Source organism: Anabrus simplex, chromosome 1 (assembly GCF_040414725.1).
Source record: "Anabrus simplex isolate iqAnaSimp1 chromosome 1, ASM4041472v1, whole genome shotgun sequence".
NCBI lineage: Eukaryota > Metazoa > Arthropoda > Insecta > Orthoptera > Tettigoniidae > Anabrus > Anabrus simplex.
The window spans coordinates 383,558,487-383,577,506 of NC_090265.1; the positions used below are offsets into that span (position 1 = coordinate 383,558,487).

Below are 19,020 nucleotides of genomic sequence, written 5' to 3' on the forward strand. Positions count from 1 at the left end.
AAAACTAAGTGAGAGCAGCATCAGACACAGTTAGGGGAGCCGTGGTCGCCAACCCAAGCCCCCCACTTTCAGTCGCCTCTTACGACCGGCAGAGGATACCGTGGATGTATTCAACCAACCCATACTCGAAGAGGTGCCAGGATTTTGTCCCGCAGGGGTTCATAACGTACTGGAAGCTAACGGCATGGGATTGTCGTATTTAAACACCCTAATCGTATGCACATCTGACCACTGTGCTGACCCGAGACCTGAGTTCATTTTTGCCGAGATAACTGTGACAACAGTTAAAGCCCTAATAGGAGTTTTTTATCGGTCACCACGAGTAGGTCACCTCTCAGACATTGAAGACATCCTGCAAAGACCTGCTTATGAACATATTTTAATATTTGGAGACTTCAATACTAATTTACTGGAACAGGCTGGAGATACAAAGCAACTCTTAAGTATTTTCCAGACGTGTGACATGACAATACTTCCACTAAAACCAACAAATCATACCTCATCTTCACATACACTAATTGACTTAATGGTCACTAACAACCCACAGAAAATAGTATCACATGGACAAATTCCTACCCCTAGCATATCGTCACATGACTTAATATACTTATCTTACTCGCTCAAAGTACCGAAGTATAAGTCCAGATACATCACATTCAGGGACATTAAACATATAAACTTAGATCATCTGAGAGTTGACGCCTTGAATAGTCCTTGGGATGACGTAAAAAATATAAACGGTATCGATAAGAAAGTTGAAACTTTAAGTTCACTTATACTTGGTCTCCTTGATAAACATGCACCTAAGCGTACGGCCAGTCTCCCGACCTCCTTCTCCATGGCTGACCGATGACATTAAACAAATGATGTCTCACCGTGACGCGTTGCACCGGCTCTACAGACGCACACACTCTTCCAGAGCGCTTGAACAGTATCGGACACTTCGGAATAGAATTAAAGTAATAATTCGAAATTAGAAATTTTCTTTTTACAATCACCTGGTTGGAAATTTAAATGTGTCAAACACTTGGAAACAACTTCGTTCCATTGGAATTGGGAAAGCTTTGCCCCAGCCATGTAATCCAGACATCTCTCTGGAGAGATTGAATGCTCATTTTTTTGAAGTAAAAATTAAACCGGAAATACACACAATATCACAGACTATAAAATCTCTTCTGAACCAGCCACCACCAAATAGGCCATTCTTTGAATTACGCGAAGTCACAGAGATTGATGTGAAACGCGAGGTGCACCAAATAGGCCATTCTTTGAATTACGCGAAGTCACAGAGATTGATGTGAAACGCGAGGTATTATCAATCACATCATCGGCTGTAGAACCTGATGAAAATACCCATACTCATAATATAACACATCATTGACATTATTCTTCCTGCCATTACTCATATATACAACACGTGCCTCACAAGTGGCCTCTTTCCAAAAATGTGGAAAAATGCCATTATAAATTCTGTTCCCAAAACTTCCTCACCTGTACTTATAACAGATTATCGACCTGTTTGTATACTTTCATCTCTCTCCAAGCCTCTTGAACGCATAGCACACGTGCAATTAACCGACTATTTAAATAAATACAAACTACTTGACCCTTTACAATCGGGTTTCAAAAAGGGACACAGTACGACCACTGCCCTGCTGAAAGTTACAGACGACATGAGACGCGCTATGGACGAAAGGCAGGTGACGTTACTTACACCTCTTGATTTTAGCAGTGCTTTTGACACAGTAAATATAGACGTACTGGTTGCTAAATTGAAATCGCTTCACCTTGGACAGACAGCTCTAGAATTCTTTCTCTCATATCTTACGTAACGAAAACAACGCGTAATTATTCAGAATAGGTCATCCGAATGGGTAATGAAATTTTCAGGAGTACCACAAGGCTCTGTACTTGGACCACTTCTCTTTGTTATCTATATTGTACCCGATGCATTTACTGGACGTATTAAAAATGGCGCCTACGGAAGGTAGAGGCCAGCCAAGGCAAAGAAATGTATAATAGGATATCGATATTGATGTTTGCTAGGAGGCCATGACTAACTTAAACCTACCACTTTGAAGGCGGTGTACAATGGTGTAGAATCGATAGAATTGTTTTTAAAAAATGCATTTACTGGACGTATTAAAAATGGCGCCTACGGAAGGTAGAGGCCAGCCAAGGCAAAGAAATGTATAATAGGATATCGATATTGATGTTTGCTAGGAGGCCATGACTAACTTAAACCTACCACTTTGAAGGCGGTGTACAATGGTGTAGAATCGATAGAATTGTTTTTAAAAAAATAAGAAGGATCAAACAGATTATTAAAAAAACTGACTTAAAAAATTGACGCGGTGAGAACAAGATATCCCGAACATCGCTCTTGAAAATAAGCGAGATTGGCAATATTTAGCGTGAAGTATTAAGCTGAGAGAACGGAATTATTGAGCGAATCGAGTAAATAAACGTCGAAATACTGTAAAGAGGGAATAAAATCCTCAAGCTTTGAAAAAATACGTCCAGATACTTAGACGCAAAGTCGTTTGAAAACCAGAACTTGATTGAGACGCGAGAGCTCGAGATTGAGCCACATTTAGTGAAAATAATCGCAAGGAAAACCTAAATAAGAAGCAATCACCATAAAATATATATATTCTACGCAGAACCATGACGAATTTATATTTTTCAGAATCAACGCATATTGTCTACTGTGTTGCTGAACAGATGATGGCTTGCTAAATCGGCATAGACCAACCTGGAGGGAGATGTCATCCTGGCCGTTAAAACCACCCGACCCGTGTGGAGGAGGTCACTCTACCTGAGATATCAGTGGTGGAGATCCTGCCCAGTTCCCGATCCAAGGACTACGACCACACCGAAGAGCAACTAAGGCCCGAGATATTGAATGGCGAGCTAAGTAATAGTATTAAGTAGTATAATTTATTATGTAGAGTATTACCAGTATATACAGTAGATCTGAATAGCCTAAGCGTGAGATAATTAAGTGTGCTGTGAATATAAGAAAGTGCAGTGTGAAATATTTAAGACGATATCTTGTCACGGAATGGTAACGTGTTTACTTCATTATTTTATCCAAGGATGAAGGAATACGATTTAAAAATACGACATAGTGTAACAGCAGTTTTCAAAGAATCCCGGTTAGTTAGAAAGATCCATGAGTGATGTAGTACTAGTCAAACCCTGTTACGTCACAGAGGGACGCATGTTGAATTGGTTAAGTTAAGTTACCATACTCTTTGCTGTGTGATTTTATTGAAAGGAAAGAAACTGGATTTGGGGTTATATATGGAATTGTATGATAAAATGCGTTTTGAGGAACGAATTCTGCGCTATTGATGAGATACGTATCGTTGTGTTTAATTAATATTGAAGGTTAATAGTGAGATAATGGATGTGTGTATAGTATTTAAAATAATATATTGCGCAGATTAACAGGAAGTACAACGTATATGATATATTTTATGTGCGATGTTGGAGCACATGTAAAGCGACTACAAAATATAAGTATGCCCCAGGGAGGAACCATAGCAAGGTATGGACAATAAAATTACGTATATTTTAATGAAGTGTGAAAGTGGTTTGACAATAATAACAACCGGTGATGGGTAAATGAGTACATGATTATATCATATTCTGAATGAATGGTTATTGCATGGAAGAACAAGCTTGTATGAAGTAGTATGATAATGTAGTGTTGAAATATCTTTGTGTTGGCATTAGCACACCTATATATGAAAAATGCTCACTGGCTACATGTATATCGAGCTGGAATACGATACATAAGAAATTATTTAGCTAGAGTAGGGAAATTATTTGACATTTACGTAGGATATCATCGATGTTTTGTTAATATGAAATATTATTAGAGCGAATACTTAGTTAGGAGCCGTAATTTAAATGGCAATCGGACCGAGGAACTTAGTGCGTCATTCAATATTTCATTTACTTCACTATAATCTGCACCAACGAACTCAGATAATTTTCAATGTAAATTAGGTCACTGATATTTATATTCAGGATACATTATTCAAATTCAGGTCATTTCTGCGGTAACTTAAACAATGTTATGGTTGTATTTTTTGATGAAGGTATATAATTAACACCGTGAGTGATGGAATAATTTATTGATATACCGAATTTTGACTGTGATCTGAAGACTGTGATGTAGTATACGTAAGTGACCAGATGTAAATTTTAATGGGAAGATAATTCATTTCAGGAATACGTAACCTAGAATGTTAAGATGTAAGCTTAGTTTAGGAATTAGGCAGCGCTGACCTTAAATATTTGATTCAATAATTAAAATATTTATTTATTAGATTGATAATTGAAAGCTTATGAGCCATGTTTGACATTAACCATTTCTTTTGCGAATCTTGACAATTTAATAAATGTGTTTCTTGATTAGTTTTTTATATAATGAAATGAGTTTTCATTTATACTGGTAATCAATAGTTGTACTTAGTGAGTAAGGTTCTCGTTGTGCGGATATATTTTTTTAAGGTTGACTGAAGTTTGCGTTCTCTAAACTACTACTGAGCGTTGAATTATGTAATTCCGAACCGCGTATGATACCGTTATTTCTCTTCGAACACACGTTAAACCAAACATAGAAAAATTTAACCATTTTTCTGGAGGCATGGATACCCTGAGATAAATATAACTGACTAGTTGGGAATTACTGTGGTTACCCTGACCCGTAGGGTGCAATATTAACGATATATCGACACGGCTAAGACACTGTAAATACCACTTGTATGCTGACGATCTACAAATCTATTATCATTCCAAAATTTCAGACATCAATCAAGCAATAGGTTATATGAACTCTGACTTAAATAATATCTGTGCATACGCTCATGAAAACTGTATTTTAATTAATCCATCAAAATCTAAAGCTATTATTGTTGGGCAGACGAAAGAAATCAGTGCGGCAAAAAACAAAAACATTCCTCCACTAACTTTATCTGGTAAAATTATTCCGTACGAAAACTCGGTAAGAAATCTTGGTGTAATTATAAACGAGAATCTTAACTGGGGAGAGCACATTACAAATATCTGTAGAAAAGTGTACGCGTCCCTTCACCCACTAAAATATCATCAAAATATGCTGCCACTAAACATGAGAATTAGGCTTATAAATACTCTTATCCTCCCTATATTTTCCTACTGTGACGTAGTACTATTTGATGCCATGAGAGAACAACTAAACCGATTACAACGTGCTATGAACTCGTGTATTAGATTTATCTTTTCCTTACGCTATGATGTTCATGTTACCCCTTATTATCGACAACTTTCCCTTCTAAAATTTGAACAATATAGAAACCTCCACGTGGCAGTATTAATCTTTCGAGTATTAAAAGAGAATATCCCATACTACTTATCTTCACAACTCAATTTCCTATCCTCTTTCCACCAGCATAACACACGCTCTGGCAGTACACTTGCTATCCCTCTCAGCAGGTCAGCAGCATTTAGCCGTTCCTTTGTTGCAAATGGAGCTAGAATATGGAATTCTCTCCCCCACAACATTAGAGCCATAAAATCCTTAAATTCCTTCAAGTTGTCTTGCCGTGAGCATCTCCTCGATGTGTGCCGCCAGGCTGAATGAATCTGGTAGAGTGAATGTGTGTATGAATGTACGTTTACTGTGCTTATGGTATTTAGTGTCAATCAACTTTTAATTTGTAACGATAGTTTTAAGACATGACTAAGAATATTTATAGAGTTTATGTTATTTTGTTTCATATTTTGTTTCTAGTTTGGAATGGTAGTTTTAAGATAAGATTATGAATATTGCTCTCAGATGTACAATGTTAATGAAGTGTGGTTAAGTGTAAGAGAGGACCATGAGTCCTAACTTCGCCACTACAAATAAAGGCAAATATAATATAATATAATATAATATAATATAATATAATATAATATAATATAATATAATATAATATAATATAATATAATATAATATAATATAATATACTTCCAACTTCAGCTGGATTCGAACACTTTGTCTTAGAAACAGAACGACTAACCGACTGCGCAGCTGAAGTCGTCAGAAAGGGAAAGGTTATTTCAGGTGAAAATAAAACTTAACAGACCTTGTAAACCTAATACCGCCGAAGTCGGAGGAGAACAAGAATTGGCCAAGGGAAGTTGGATAGACAGGGTGAAAGAGCGGAGCTTGACATAAGTAGAAGTGAAAGCAAACTCAGCTGAGTTTCGAGGTCATCACATTATCTATCGTAAGTTGCGAGCTTGTGAGACGTAAGGTACTTCCCTAGCCCACGCCATTATTTAATTACAATACTCAATTATTTTCTGCATCTGATAACAGTAGATGGTTACATAATTACACTACTCAACAAGGTTTTCATAACATACGTACATGTATGTCCTGATTACGAGTATGGCCTTGGAAAATTGCCTACACGTCACATTTTTTATAAACACATATTTTTTAGCTAGCGAATCGTATAAAAATATGTTAAAACCTACCCACTCTGCAAGAGGTTATGTTCTTTAACATAGATCGTTTACACAAATTCGTATAACTTTCTTTTAAAGTACCATTTGGAACATACTTTATCTTTTGTGGTTTGAATGAGTGTTACCCTTCGCGGCGGTTTTTTGTTTTATTGTCTTTATTATGCGTCTTCATGGAGGGTAGGCACATCCGGCTATAACTTTTATTACCCTTATTATGCTTCTGCACGGAGGGTAGGCACATCCGGCTATAACAAATGGTTGCTTGCCGTTGTATTGTGAAAATACGGTTGTTTGCTGTTGTATTGTGAGACAAGAAACGTTTAGTTCTAATGGTGGAAGTGTTGTGAGCGGTACTAGTTATTCTGCAATAGTGTTAAATGGATCGCAATCGTCGTTCATGCAAACATTCTCCAAATAATTTCTGCTATGTTTGTGGGGAATTAACTCTGAAATCACAACGTCGAGCAATGCAAAAAGAAGCATATTACTTGCATTTTGCCTGTAAAATACAATATAAAAATTAGGCACCACACGTGTGTTGTGTGACATGTTACGTGAAGTTAACAGAGTGATTGAGGGGGAAAAATAACAATATATCTTTGCTGTTGCAATGATTTGGCGACAGCCTACTAGTCATCTGGAAAATTGTTACTTCTGTATTACCAAAACAGAGGGATTTTCAAGGAAAACTAAAGGTAACATTGTGTATCAATCTGCCATCAGCCACAAGACCCGTGCCAAATTGTTCAGAGCTTCCCGTCCCTATCCCTCCCCCCCATCAAGATTATGTCATTCCAGGGGAACACGAACAATCAGAATCCTCAGACTACCTTTCAACTTCCACTGATCCTATCTACATTCCCGAACATCATAAAACACCTCATCTGTTACGACAGGCAGAAGTTAATAATCTAGTTAGGGATAAGGATTTAGGTCTTTCCAAGCAATATGCTGAACTATTAGGTTCTAGATTACAAGGATGGAACTTATTAGCAAGAGATACCAAGATTTCAGTGTTCAGAAAACGAAATAAGCTGACTACTTATTTTGCAATGGAAAATTCTGTTTGTGTGAGCAAAAATGTGATCGGGCTGATGGATGAATTAGATATTGAATACAATCCAGAAGAATGGAGACTGTTCATCAATTAATAAAAACTAATCTTAAAAGCAATTTTATTACACAATGGCAATACAAAACCTTCCATTCCAGTGGCTCATTCAGTCGCTATGAAAGAAACTTATGAAAACATGTCACAAATTTTGAATGCAGTAAATTATAATGAACATCGCTGGGCAATTTGTAGCGATTTTAAAGTAATAGCTTTGTTCCATGGATTACAAGGAGTGTTTACTAAGTTTTGTTGTTTTTTGTTTGTGGGACAGTCGAGCAACAGCACAGTATTATGTGGTGAAGGACTGGCCTATCAGAAAAGGTTATATTTCTGGTGAATATAATATGAAATATCCTCCACTAGTCCAACGTAGAAAAGTACTTCTTCCGCCTCTGCATATAAAACTAAGCAAAGTCACCTCCGTACAGGCCATGAAGGCCCTTGGAGGAGTGGAAGGTAAAGGCTTCCACCATTGTTAACCACGGCACGTGATGGGGTAGAGTGGTTAGCTCTACGCCCGGCCGCCTTTGCCCCCAGGAATTAACCTGGTACTCATTTTGGTGTAGGCTGAGTGAACCTCAGGGCCGTATGCACCTCCGGAAGTGGAAATCTCGTTTCTTAAATTTTACGACTTCCTGACGGGGATTCGAACCCACGTCCTTCCGGGCGAACCGAGCACGCCTTTACCGCCTCGGCCAGGCAGCCCCATATAAAACTATAGCTAATTAAAATTTTTGTGAAAGCTCTAGATAAGAGTGAAGAGGCCTTTCAATACTTAAAGAATCTGTTCCCTAAAATCAGTGATGCTAACTTAAAGAAGGCATATTTGTCGGTCCACAAATTAGAAAACTTTTGTAGGACAGCATTTTTGAGAAAAAACTTAACCCTAAGGAATTACGAGCACGAGAATCTTTTGCGTCCGTTTTCAGAGGATTTTTAGGAAATCACAAGGAAGAAAAGTATCGCCAATTAATAGAGACGTTACCAAGAAACTACAAAGAAATGGCCTGCCGCATGTCACTGAAGATCCACTTCTTACATTCACATTTGGACTTCTATCCTGAGAACTTTGGGGCTGTAAGTGATGAGTAGGGTGAGCGATTTCACCAAGACATTGCTACAATGGAGCAACGGTATCGAGGAAGATGGAATCCTCCCATAATGGGCGATTATTGCTAGTTTTTACAAAGTGAAGATTCCAGTTCATATAAAATAAGGTATATTTTTCTATTTTATTGCATGAAGAGTAGTTTTCATGTCTTAAAATCTGGTCAGTTACTAATATACCAGTTCTATCATATCTAAGCTACCCTTGAAAAGTTTCATACAAAAATGAAAACAAAATAATTTTAATAGATCAAAAATCCTGATTTATTCAGTGTATCATTTAAATTCTATAAAACAAAAACGTGACGTGTTACGAACATTTCACTGTCATTTTCGTGGTCAGCGCATGGAAATTAGTTAAGATCAGCCTTTTTTTAATATTATGGGGAAAAAGTTCAAGTTTGTTGAGTAGTGATCACTGTCTTCATTCAACAATGGAATGTAATGTATGTACCCTTTACAGTCTGTTAGGACACCTGCGTTACTGCAATGTAAACTTTCCCCTCCAGTTTCTGATAAATTTGTGAAAAGGTGTTGCACTTCAGCTTTTATCTGTTTCTAACTCTGTTTCTAACTCTGTTTTTAACTCATTGTAATATTCTTTGCAGTATTTTGTTCTACTAGGTATTGCATTAATCACATGTAATATTGTATTGTTATAAACCATAGCTCTGATATACTTTTAGGTAAAATAAGGCTATCTTCCTTGGAGAATAAATAATATTTATTATTATTATTATTATTATTATTATTATTATTATTCCCTTCACCGTCATGTACTAGTGGTGGTGGTGGTGATGATGATGATGATAATGATGATGCTTGTTGTTTAAAGGGGGTCTAACATATAAGTCATCGGCCGTCATATACTAGTTAAAGTTGGCTTTGATATCTCTCTCTCTCTCTCTCTCTCTCTCTCTCTCTCTCTCGTGTAATGTTTTAACTTTTCCCTGGCTGTTCAATCCAATCAGCTGGAAACTTGCTCTCCGACCGGTGTACAGTGATCGGATCGACCTAATTAGGCGGCTAAACCACTATTCTATGAATGTCATCGCAATAGTCCACAAATGGCGGGAAAATTCATAGAAACATACAGATCATATTCTGTAAGAATTGAACTCGTTGATTTTGAAATACGAATGATACGACGTCCTGAACTTCAATCATTCACTTATTGTCTCCTTGACCTCCTTTTAAACATCGACTAGCTGCTGTACCTGTCGTTGACGGAACTATAACTTAAAATGTGTATGATTACATTTCTGTCGTCCGGCGCCATGGCTAAATGGTTAGCGTGGTGGCCTTTGGTAACAGGGGCCCCGGATTCGATTCCCGGCACGGTCGGGAATTTTTAACCATTATTAGTTAATTTCACTGCCACGGGGGCTGCGTGTATGTGTTGCCTTCATCATCATTTCATCCTCATCATGACGCGCAGGTTGCCTACAGGAATCAAATCAAAAGACCTGCACCTGGTGAGCCGAAGATGTCCTCGGACACTCCCGGGACTAAAAGCCATACGCCATTTCCTTTCATTACATTTCTGTCGACCTCTCATGTTGTATCTGAGATTCTGAAGCACCTACGCGGACAGCCTCTCTGTCAACGGCTTGTCGTGACGTACTCGTTTCCTGGTTCTCCCAGGCCCTATGCATTGTCATCTTTAATACTAATAATAATAATGGCCTTACGTCCCATTAACTATATTTACGGCTTTCAGAGGTATTGAGATGCTGGAATTTTGTCTCGCAGGGGTTCTCTAACGTCTTATGGTGATTGGTGGTGGTGATTATTGTTTTAAGACTAGACAACCATCATCTATATAAGATAGTTATCCGTGGTTTCTAATTTTCACACAGGCAAGTGCTAGGACTGTACTTTAATTAAGGACACAGTTGCCTCCTTCCCACTCGTATTCTTTTCCTACACCCTCGTCGCCATTAGACGTATCTGTGTCGGTGCTACCTAAAGCAAATTGTAAAAAAAGAAAAAATCCCGACTCGATCCGGAATCGAAGTCAGGACTCTCTGGAATAAAGGACGTTGTGCTGAGCATACAGCCAAACAAGTCGGACAGCAAAATCTCAGTTATATTGACCATTAAATAAAAGTGTTGTCGCTTATATTTGTAATATTTTAATTACAAAGCTCGTTCCTTTTCTGGGATGTTCCTTCTTTAAAGTCAATGAAAAACTGTGGCTTTAGTTCATACTATGCATTTCTTTTCTCAACTTCATTACTATAGCCTATTCGTCACAGTTTAAGTTCCAGATGGACGCTGCTCTGTTTGTATGATTAAATCATTCATTCTGAATGTAATATATTTATTTAGTATAGTTTGTAATATTCTGAAACGGAATACGTAACGAGATGGAACTTGAAATGCACAATGACACTGAAGGATGTTCTGAATGGAACGCAAAGAGGATGAGTAGCTGGGCTACAGAGTAGCCTAGTGTGAAGACTCCAATACAAAACAATGGTTCACCAGCTGTCGCCAACCGGGTTACTGAATCTGCCTCGGCGACCGGAGCTACTGCTAGGTCGGTCGCTGGGCTTCTTTCTGTAGCTCGGCTACTGAGTAGCCCAGTGACAACAGCTCGATTTAAAACAATCTTTCACAAACACCGGCGGTTGATCGCTGATTCCAGTCGCCTAGTGTGAAGCGACCCTTATACCCCGTAGCCCATTGCGGTGATGATTCCACAATATCCTTTAGAATCCCTGCAGTATCCCTTGACCTAAGTGATACCTCGGTAGCTAATAAAAAACTTCCTTAGTCTTCCCATTCTTGAAGGACCAGATTTCTCCATTGCAAGTCCCTCGTCTTTATTAAATAATTATAATTGTAATCCTCCCTCTAGCCATGCACTGCATTTTGTAAGAAAACGAGCTTTCTTTCCACCGCATTGCTTCCATTTTATACCAGAATTACACTTAAAAGCACTGAGATTTTTAATAGTCCTTAAAATGTCCTTCGAAGAGTTATCGAGGTCATGTTTGTGCACTAAAAAGTAATATAATGCTACAGTAGAAGCCTTAATACGCAATACGTCCTCGAAGAGTTCCCGTCTTTTCACAATACACCGCCACAACTGCGGAGTTAGTCCTCTAACAATATTATATATTTTATCAAAAAGACGTGAATATGCACAGTATTTAAGGATGGAAACTGAAGAATACACTATAGGCTACATGTTGTGGCCTTGAATAGGGATGAATTCTTACAAGTTGTTTTAATGAACTTGAAAGTGACCATTTCATTACTTTTTAATTGGTTACAATTGACTCTGTATAACGCAACGAATATAATTCCTATAGTTATTATAGACATTACAAATAGAAGTGCTTACCCACTGTAACAACCTAATACCAAGATTAAACTAATGCGTTTCTTTTTCACCGTGTTACCACAAAGAGAGTCCCTTGAAAACTAACGCGGAGTAACGCATCAAGAGGCACGCTATCGGAAGCGGCTGACGCATCGCAACTTCAGTGTTTATTTTATCTTGATTTATGACAGTGAGAATCAAAAACTCAGGCTAGTGTAGTTACGACAGTAATAAACGAAATGCATAGGGTAAAATATTATTTCAATTAACTTCTCAAAACGACTTTTGTCCAGCTAGATTTGATTCCTAGTCCACTGTGCGCTCCCAAGGGCCGCTTCCTTCCCACTCCCATCGTCGCCAGTAAGATCTGTCTGTGTCGATACGACGTAAAGAAACTTGTAAAAAGAAGGCTAGAACACGTTTGTTGCTTTCATTTATTTGTTTCAGTCTTGTCCTTCGCTTTGACAATATGAAAGCAACAAAGGTTTGCAGAGTGTTGGTGATTATTTTAAGAGGAATTACTACTAGGCAACCATCCTCTATTAACAGTGATTGGTGGTGGTGGTGATTATTGTTTTAAGAGGAAGTACAACTAGGCAACCATCCTCGTCCTCTATTAACGCTAATCATAGAGCAAAACAGAAAGAGGTCCGACACTTTCAAAAACTGAAGGTATCGGCCAAAGGAAGACAAGGGCCACGAAGGGGGTGAAAATGAAAGACTCCCTAGGCCACCATACGTAATACCGTTGGGGTCGGAAAAGAACTAGAACTGACCAAGGGAAGTCGGATAGGATACATGAAAGTGAGGAGCCTGGCAAAGTAAAAGCAATGCTAGGATTCATCTGAGGGCCCCGTGGTTGCCAAACCACGCTCCGAAGTTAGGAGACCCTGGGGCCCCTTTTAGTCGCCTCTTATGACAGGCAGGGGATACCGTGAGTGTTATTCTACCACACACAGTAGGAAAAGGTATGCGGACGAGGTGGTGGTTGTTATTATTGTTTTAAGAAGAAGTACAACTAGGCAACCATCCTCCAAATAACACTAATCAGAGAGAAAATATGGAAGGGATCCGACACTTCGAAAAATGAAGGTATCGACCAAAGAAAGACAAGGGCCACGAAAGGTGTAAAAATGAAAGTTACCCTAGGATTCGCAAATCTAATACCGTTGCGGTCGGAAAAGAACAAGAGTTGACCAAGGGAGGTCGGATAGGATAGATGAAAATGAGGAGCCTGGCACAAGTAAGTGGAAGCAATGCCAGTATTCATCTGAGGGCCCCGTAATTGCCAACCCACGCTCCCAAGTTAGCAACCCCTGGGGCCCCTTTTAGTCGTCTCTTACGACAGGTGTTATTCTACCGCCCCCACCCACAGGAGCTGGTATGCGGACAGTCGTGGTGATGATTATTAAGAGGAAGTAAAAATGGGCAACCAGCCTCTCTTAACATTAATCGGAAGAGAAAGAGGCCTGATCCTTCGAAGAATGAAGGTTTCGGCGAAAGAAAGCAGAGGGCACGAAGGGTGTGAAAATTGAAGACATCCTAGGATTCACAAACCTAATACCGCCGGGGTCGTAAAAGAACAAAAGTTGACTAAGGGAGGTCAGGTAGGAAATATAAAAGTGAGGAGACTGGCATAAGTAAGAACTGCCAGGAGATATCATGGATGGATGGATGGATGGATGGATTCTACACACTCCGCCCACTCAACTAAGATCTAAAGGTTGATCATCTGAAATTCGATCCCACAGCCTAACCAATAGTGCTCCAGTTCGAGTTATAATTGTAAAATGCGCCCGGTGATGATGATGACACCCCTGTGGGTGGGGGTGGTAGAATAACACCCACGGTATCCCCTGCCTGTCATAAGAGGCGACTAAAAGGGGCCCCAGGGGCTCTGAACTTTAGAGCGTGGGTTTGGCGACCATGGGGCCCTCAGCTGAGTCCTGGCATTGTTTCCACTTACTTGTGCCAGGCTGCTCACTTTCATCTATCCTAACCGACCTCCCTTGGTCAACTCTTGTTCTTTTCCGACCCCGACGCTATTAGGTTTTCGAGGGCTAGGGAGTCTTTCATTTTTACGTCCTTCGTGGCCCTTGTCTTCCTTTGGCCGATATCTTCATTTTTCGAAGTGTCGGATCCCTTCTTTTTTTTCTCTGATTAGTGTTATACAGGATGTTAGGTGTATACGTGCAGATATTTATTGTAGCAATAGAGAACGATGTGACGAACCACTATATATCAAACTTTTAGTAATCCTCGGAAGTTATTTTCGAGAGCAAAGGGGTACGATGTTTTTAGAATAGGTAGTATGCCTTGTTCTTGTGAATGAATAGCTTTCCTTTGATAACAGGCAAGTCACGCGCCATCCCTGCCAAACTGGTTTCTGTTCTGTTTATGTTTAAGAGCAAATGGACTACTGTGACAGCTGAGCGCTCCCTATTCAATGCCACGAGATGTTACGTAATATACTTGCCAAACTGGTTTTATGTTTACGAGCAACTGACCTACGGTAACAGCTGAAGGCTACCAGTCTACAACATGTTACGTTACATTATCGCCAGACTGGTTTGATGTTGTTAGTATTCAATTTCCGTCTTAGGGGTTTCAGACAACACTAGTTATCGGTTTCGGACCCTGGAGATGTATTGAATTCTCAGCGTTAATACTGGTTCATTTGCTGTTACGTCCTTTAGGGGATAGGGATATCTGTGGTCGTCAGCCCTGTGGTCTAGTGAGTATGGAAATGACCTGAAAACCTGTGTCGGTGCGCGACCTGTACGAGCGTGTGATATAATTATTGGTTGGGATACGCACGCCGGGACGTGAAATGCGGTACGATCCCCGTTGTGCATTGCGTAAAGGTAGAAGAAGGAAGACAGTTCCTTGCGCCAACGAACAAATGCATGGCATAGGATATCCATATGAGTAGAATCAGAATTGAATTATCGAAGCACATCGAACGTTTTGTTTCAAACGAAAAATGGACATATTATACAACTAAGTAAATTAAACGTACCTACATTTCATGCTTCCTGCCTGGTTGAGTGGCTAAAACGGTTGAGGTGCCAGCCTTTTGACTCCAACTTCGCATGTTCGAACCTGGCCCCGTTCAGTGGTATTTGAAGGTGCTCAAATACGTCAGCCTCGTGTCGGTACATTTACTGGTACACCGAGCTCGATAGCTGCAGTCGCTTAAGTGCTACCAGTATCCAGTATTCGGGAGATAGTGGGTTCGTACCCCACTGTCGGTAGCCCTGAATATGGTTTTCCGTGGTTTCCAATTTTCACACGAGGCAAATGCTGGGGCTGTACCTTAATTAAGGCCATGGTTGCTTCCTTCCCACTCCTAACCCTTACCTGCCCCGTCATCGCTATAATACCTATCTGTGTCGGTGCGACGTAAAGCAACTTGTCATTCGAGCCAAGACACCACTGTGGTTCAGAATATCCTCTGGTGCTTAAACATACGTTCACGGAGGTCATCCGAAGTGGTTACCTCAGTTCGGTATACTTTGTTTCTCATGTCCCCCCAGGCATAACAATCCACTGGAATAAGGGCTGGCCAATTGATAGTTCCACATCGTCCTGTCTACCGTTGAGGAAATGTCTGCACCATCGTGTAAAATCCACGTGGTTCGGCGTAGTCGAAGCGACACTTCCTCTGAAAGCTCCAGTAACGTACTGTATCTACTGTACAGGAGCAAGATAACATTAATAAAAAGATGTAACCGACCTCCAACTACACCCATCCTGATATTAATTAGAACCGGTGCTGGAAACTGCCTTGTCCTATTGAATGGGGATATTCCACAGCTCATGAGTGGGATATAGTGGGTTCCAACCCCTCTGTCGGCAGCCCTAAAGGTGGTTTACCGTGGTTTACCATGTTCACACCAGGCAAATGCTGGGGCTGTAACGTCATGAATGCCACGATCGCTTCCTTTCCGATACTAGCCCTTTCCCGTCCCATCGTCACCATAAGGAAAGCTACACCGATCAAATTTATGCAAGTAAGGTGATTGGTACCGGTCTGAGTGTCTGAGACCGTTGAGGTCCTTATCTTCCGATCTCCAACTTGGCAGGTTCAATCTTGGCTCAGTCTGATGATATTTGATGGGGCACACATACGTCAGTCTCGTGTCGTAGAAATACTGGCACGTAAATGAACTCCTGCGATATGAAATTTCGTCACCTCAGCGTCTCAGAAAACGGTATAAATAGTATGTGGGACGTAAAGCAAAATAACGCTAATAAAAAGACGATTGGTTAAAGAGACAGACTTCTCACTGCATCCATCCAGATATTAACTGAGAGCCGGTGCTAGAGGTTGCCTTGGTATACTAAATATTAAACACTCTTTCTATAAAAATTGCCTTATGTGTCACTAATACACTTGACAGAAATTCTGGATTGAGTGCTTGATCAATTAACCAGCGGCAGAAATCCACTCTTAAATCATCACCGAGCTTGATAGTAGCAGTCGCTAAAGTTCGAACAGTATCCAATATTCGGGATGTACTGGCTTCGAATCCCTCTGTCGGCAGCTTTAAAGATGATTTTCCGTGGTTTTTCATGTTCACACCAGGCAAATGCTAGGGCTGTACCTTAATTAAGACCACGGTTGCTTCCTTCCCGATCCTAGTCCTTAGTTATATCTGTCGCCATAAAACCTATCTGTGTCGGTGCGACGCACCGATACAGATAGGTCTTATAGGACGATGGGATAGCAAAGGCCTAGGAGTTGGAAGGAGGCGGCCGTGGCCTTAATTTAGGTACAGCCCTAGCATTTGTCTGGTGTGAAAATGGGAAACCACGGAAAACCATCTTCTGGGCTGCCGACAGTGGGATTCGAACCCATTATCTCCGGGATGCAAGCTCTCAGCCCAGCGTCTCTAACCGCACGGCCAACTCGCCCGGTAATAATAATAATAATAATAATAATAATAATAATAATAATAATAATAATAATAATAATAATAATAATAATAATAATTTTTGCTGCCGGGCAGAGTGGCTCAGACGGTTGAGGCGCTGGCCTTCTGACCCCTACTTGGCAGGCTCGATCTTGGCTCAGTCCGATGGTATTCGAAGATGCTCAGATAAGTCAGCCTCGTGTCGGTAGATTTACTGGCGCGTAAAAAGAACTCCTGCGAGACTATATTACAGCACCTCAGCGCCTCCAGAAACAGTAAGAGTAGTTAGTGGGACGTAAAGCAAATAACATTACCGGTATTATCAGGTCATTAGGAGCTGAAAGGCAGGGAAGAAAATAGTAAAATATGCGTGGTGTAGGCGGAAACAAGATGAAATGTACTTCACCCGTGCCTACATCGCTCGCAGTAGTTTACTACAGGATAGTATGCGTAAGACCAGAACCAGGTCTCTTTGCGATAGCACTAGAGGACAAAGTGTGACAAACAGGTTTTGTGTATAAACATCAAACATGCACACCAACAGACACACACACGCAATGTACCCAAACCAGTACAGTGTAGAATGAAGAACTGCCATGCTGTGTTCAAGGTCAATATCTAGCGTTTTAACAAGCACGTCTTCCGTGTGTTGTGTTCAGCTTGCGCCACGTACAAGGCAATCGCGAACTGAAACTCTAGATTTATAATTTTTGTTACCGCTACTTCAATTTTTCTGCTCGGATTTATGAGAATATCGAACTATCGAGACTCAAAATACTACATCGATTGAGAACTGAACTCCCAACTCAATACGCTGCAGAAATGGTGTAACATCTGACATGCCAATGTGAAACACGTAGCAATTGTTCAAGTGACCTCCCTGGACTACTCTGCAGGCTTCACTTCTCCGTACCCGGCGAGTTGGCCATGCGGTTAGGAGCGCACAGCTGTGAACTCACATCCGGGAGATTGGGGCTTCGAACCCCAATGTCGGCAGCCCTGAAGATGGTTTTCCGTGGTTTCCCAAGTTCACACCAGGCATTGTGGGGGTTGAACCTTAATTAAGGCCACGACCACTTTCTTACCATTCCTAGGCCTTTCTTGTCCGATTGTCGCCATAAGACCTCTCTGTGTTGGTGCGACGTAAAGCAACTAACAAAAGAAAATCACTTCTCCGAATCCAGTCTTCCGTAATATCCATTGGAGATCTGGCGGGCCAATTGATGGGTCCATGTCGTCCTATTCGCCATAGACCAAAGGACTGATCCAAATGATCACGCAGTAAGCGGCTTATATCAGGTGGTGGACCATCGTGTAAAAACCACATGTTTCGGCGTAGTCGAAACGGAGCGTCCTCTGAAAGCTCTAATAACGTACCTATGAGGAACTCTAGGTAAGATACCCCTATGAACTGTGCAGGTAAGATGATGATAATAATGTCATTGGCTTTATGTCCCACTAACCACTTTTCACGGTTTTCGGAGACGCGGATTTGCAGGAATTTAGTACGATAGGAGTTCTTCACGTACCAGTAAATCTACTGACACAAGGCTGACGTATTTGAGCACCTTGTCAAGACTGGACTCAGAAGGCCAGTGCCTCAACCGTCTGAGCCATTCAGCCCGGCAAGATGATTGGTGCAGCACTGCGTAAAGTGCTGGTCTTCTGAACCCAACTTGGGAGGCTTGGTCTTGGCTCAGTCCGGTGGTATTTGAAGGTGCTCAAATACGTCAGTCTCGTGTCTGTAGATTTATTTGCATTAAAAAATACTGCGACAAAAAAAATATTCTGGCATTTCAGCGTCTCCGAAAACCGTGAAAATTAGTTAGTGGAACGTAAAGATATTATTATTATTATTATTAGTAGTAGTAGTAGTAGTAGTAATATTATTTTTACGGAAGTTCTAATTAAACGGGTCCATTACAGTCATCATTTTACCTATCGGTACTTACTGTTCAGTAATAAGCCTTCCGTTCGCCTCTGTGGTGCAGTGGTTAGTGTGATTAGCTGCCACCCCCGAAGCTCGGGTTCGATTTCCAGCT

At 40.5% G+C, this 19,020-nt stretch overlaps 1 protein-coding gene across 3 annotated transcripts in view; it reads left to right on the top strand.

Moving 5' to 3' along the window:
- LOC136856816 (putative fatty acyl-CoA reductase CG5065) overlaps nucleotides 1–19,020 on the top strand; it is a 220,612-nt gene that overhangs the window by 51,554 nt on the left and 150,038 nt on the right. Inside the window, exon 1 of one of the 3 annotated variants that reach the window (XM_068224973.1) lies at nucleotides 2,710–2,917. The exons of the other annotated variants lie outside the window; for them this stretch is intronic. The gene's annotated coding sequence lies outside the window, so the exon portion shown is untranslated. Of the gene's footprint in view, nucleotides 1–2,709; nucleotides 2,918–19,020 lie in introns of those variants that run through there. 3 annotated transcript variants of the gene reach the window in all.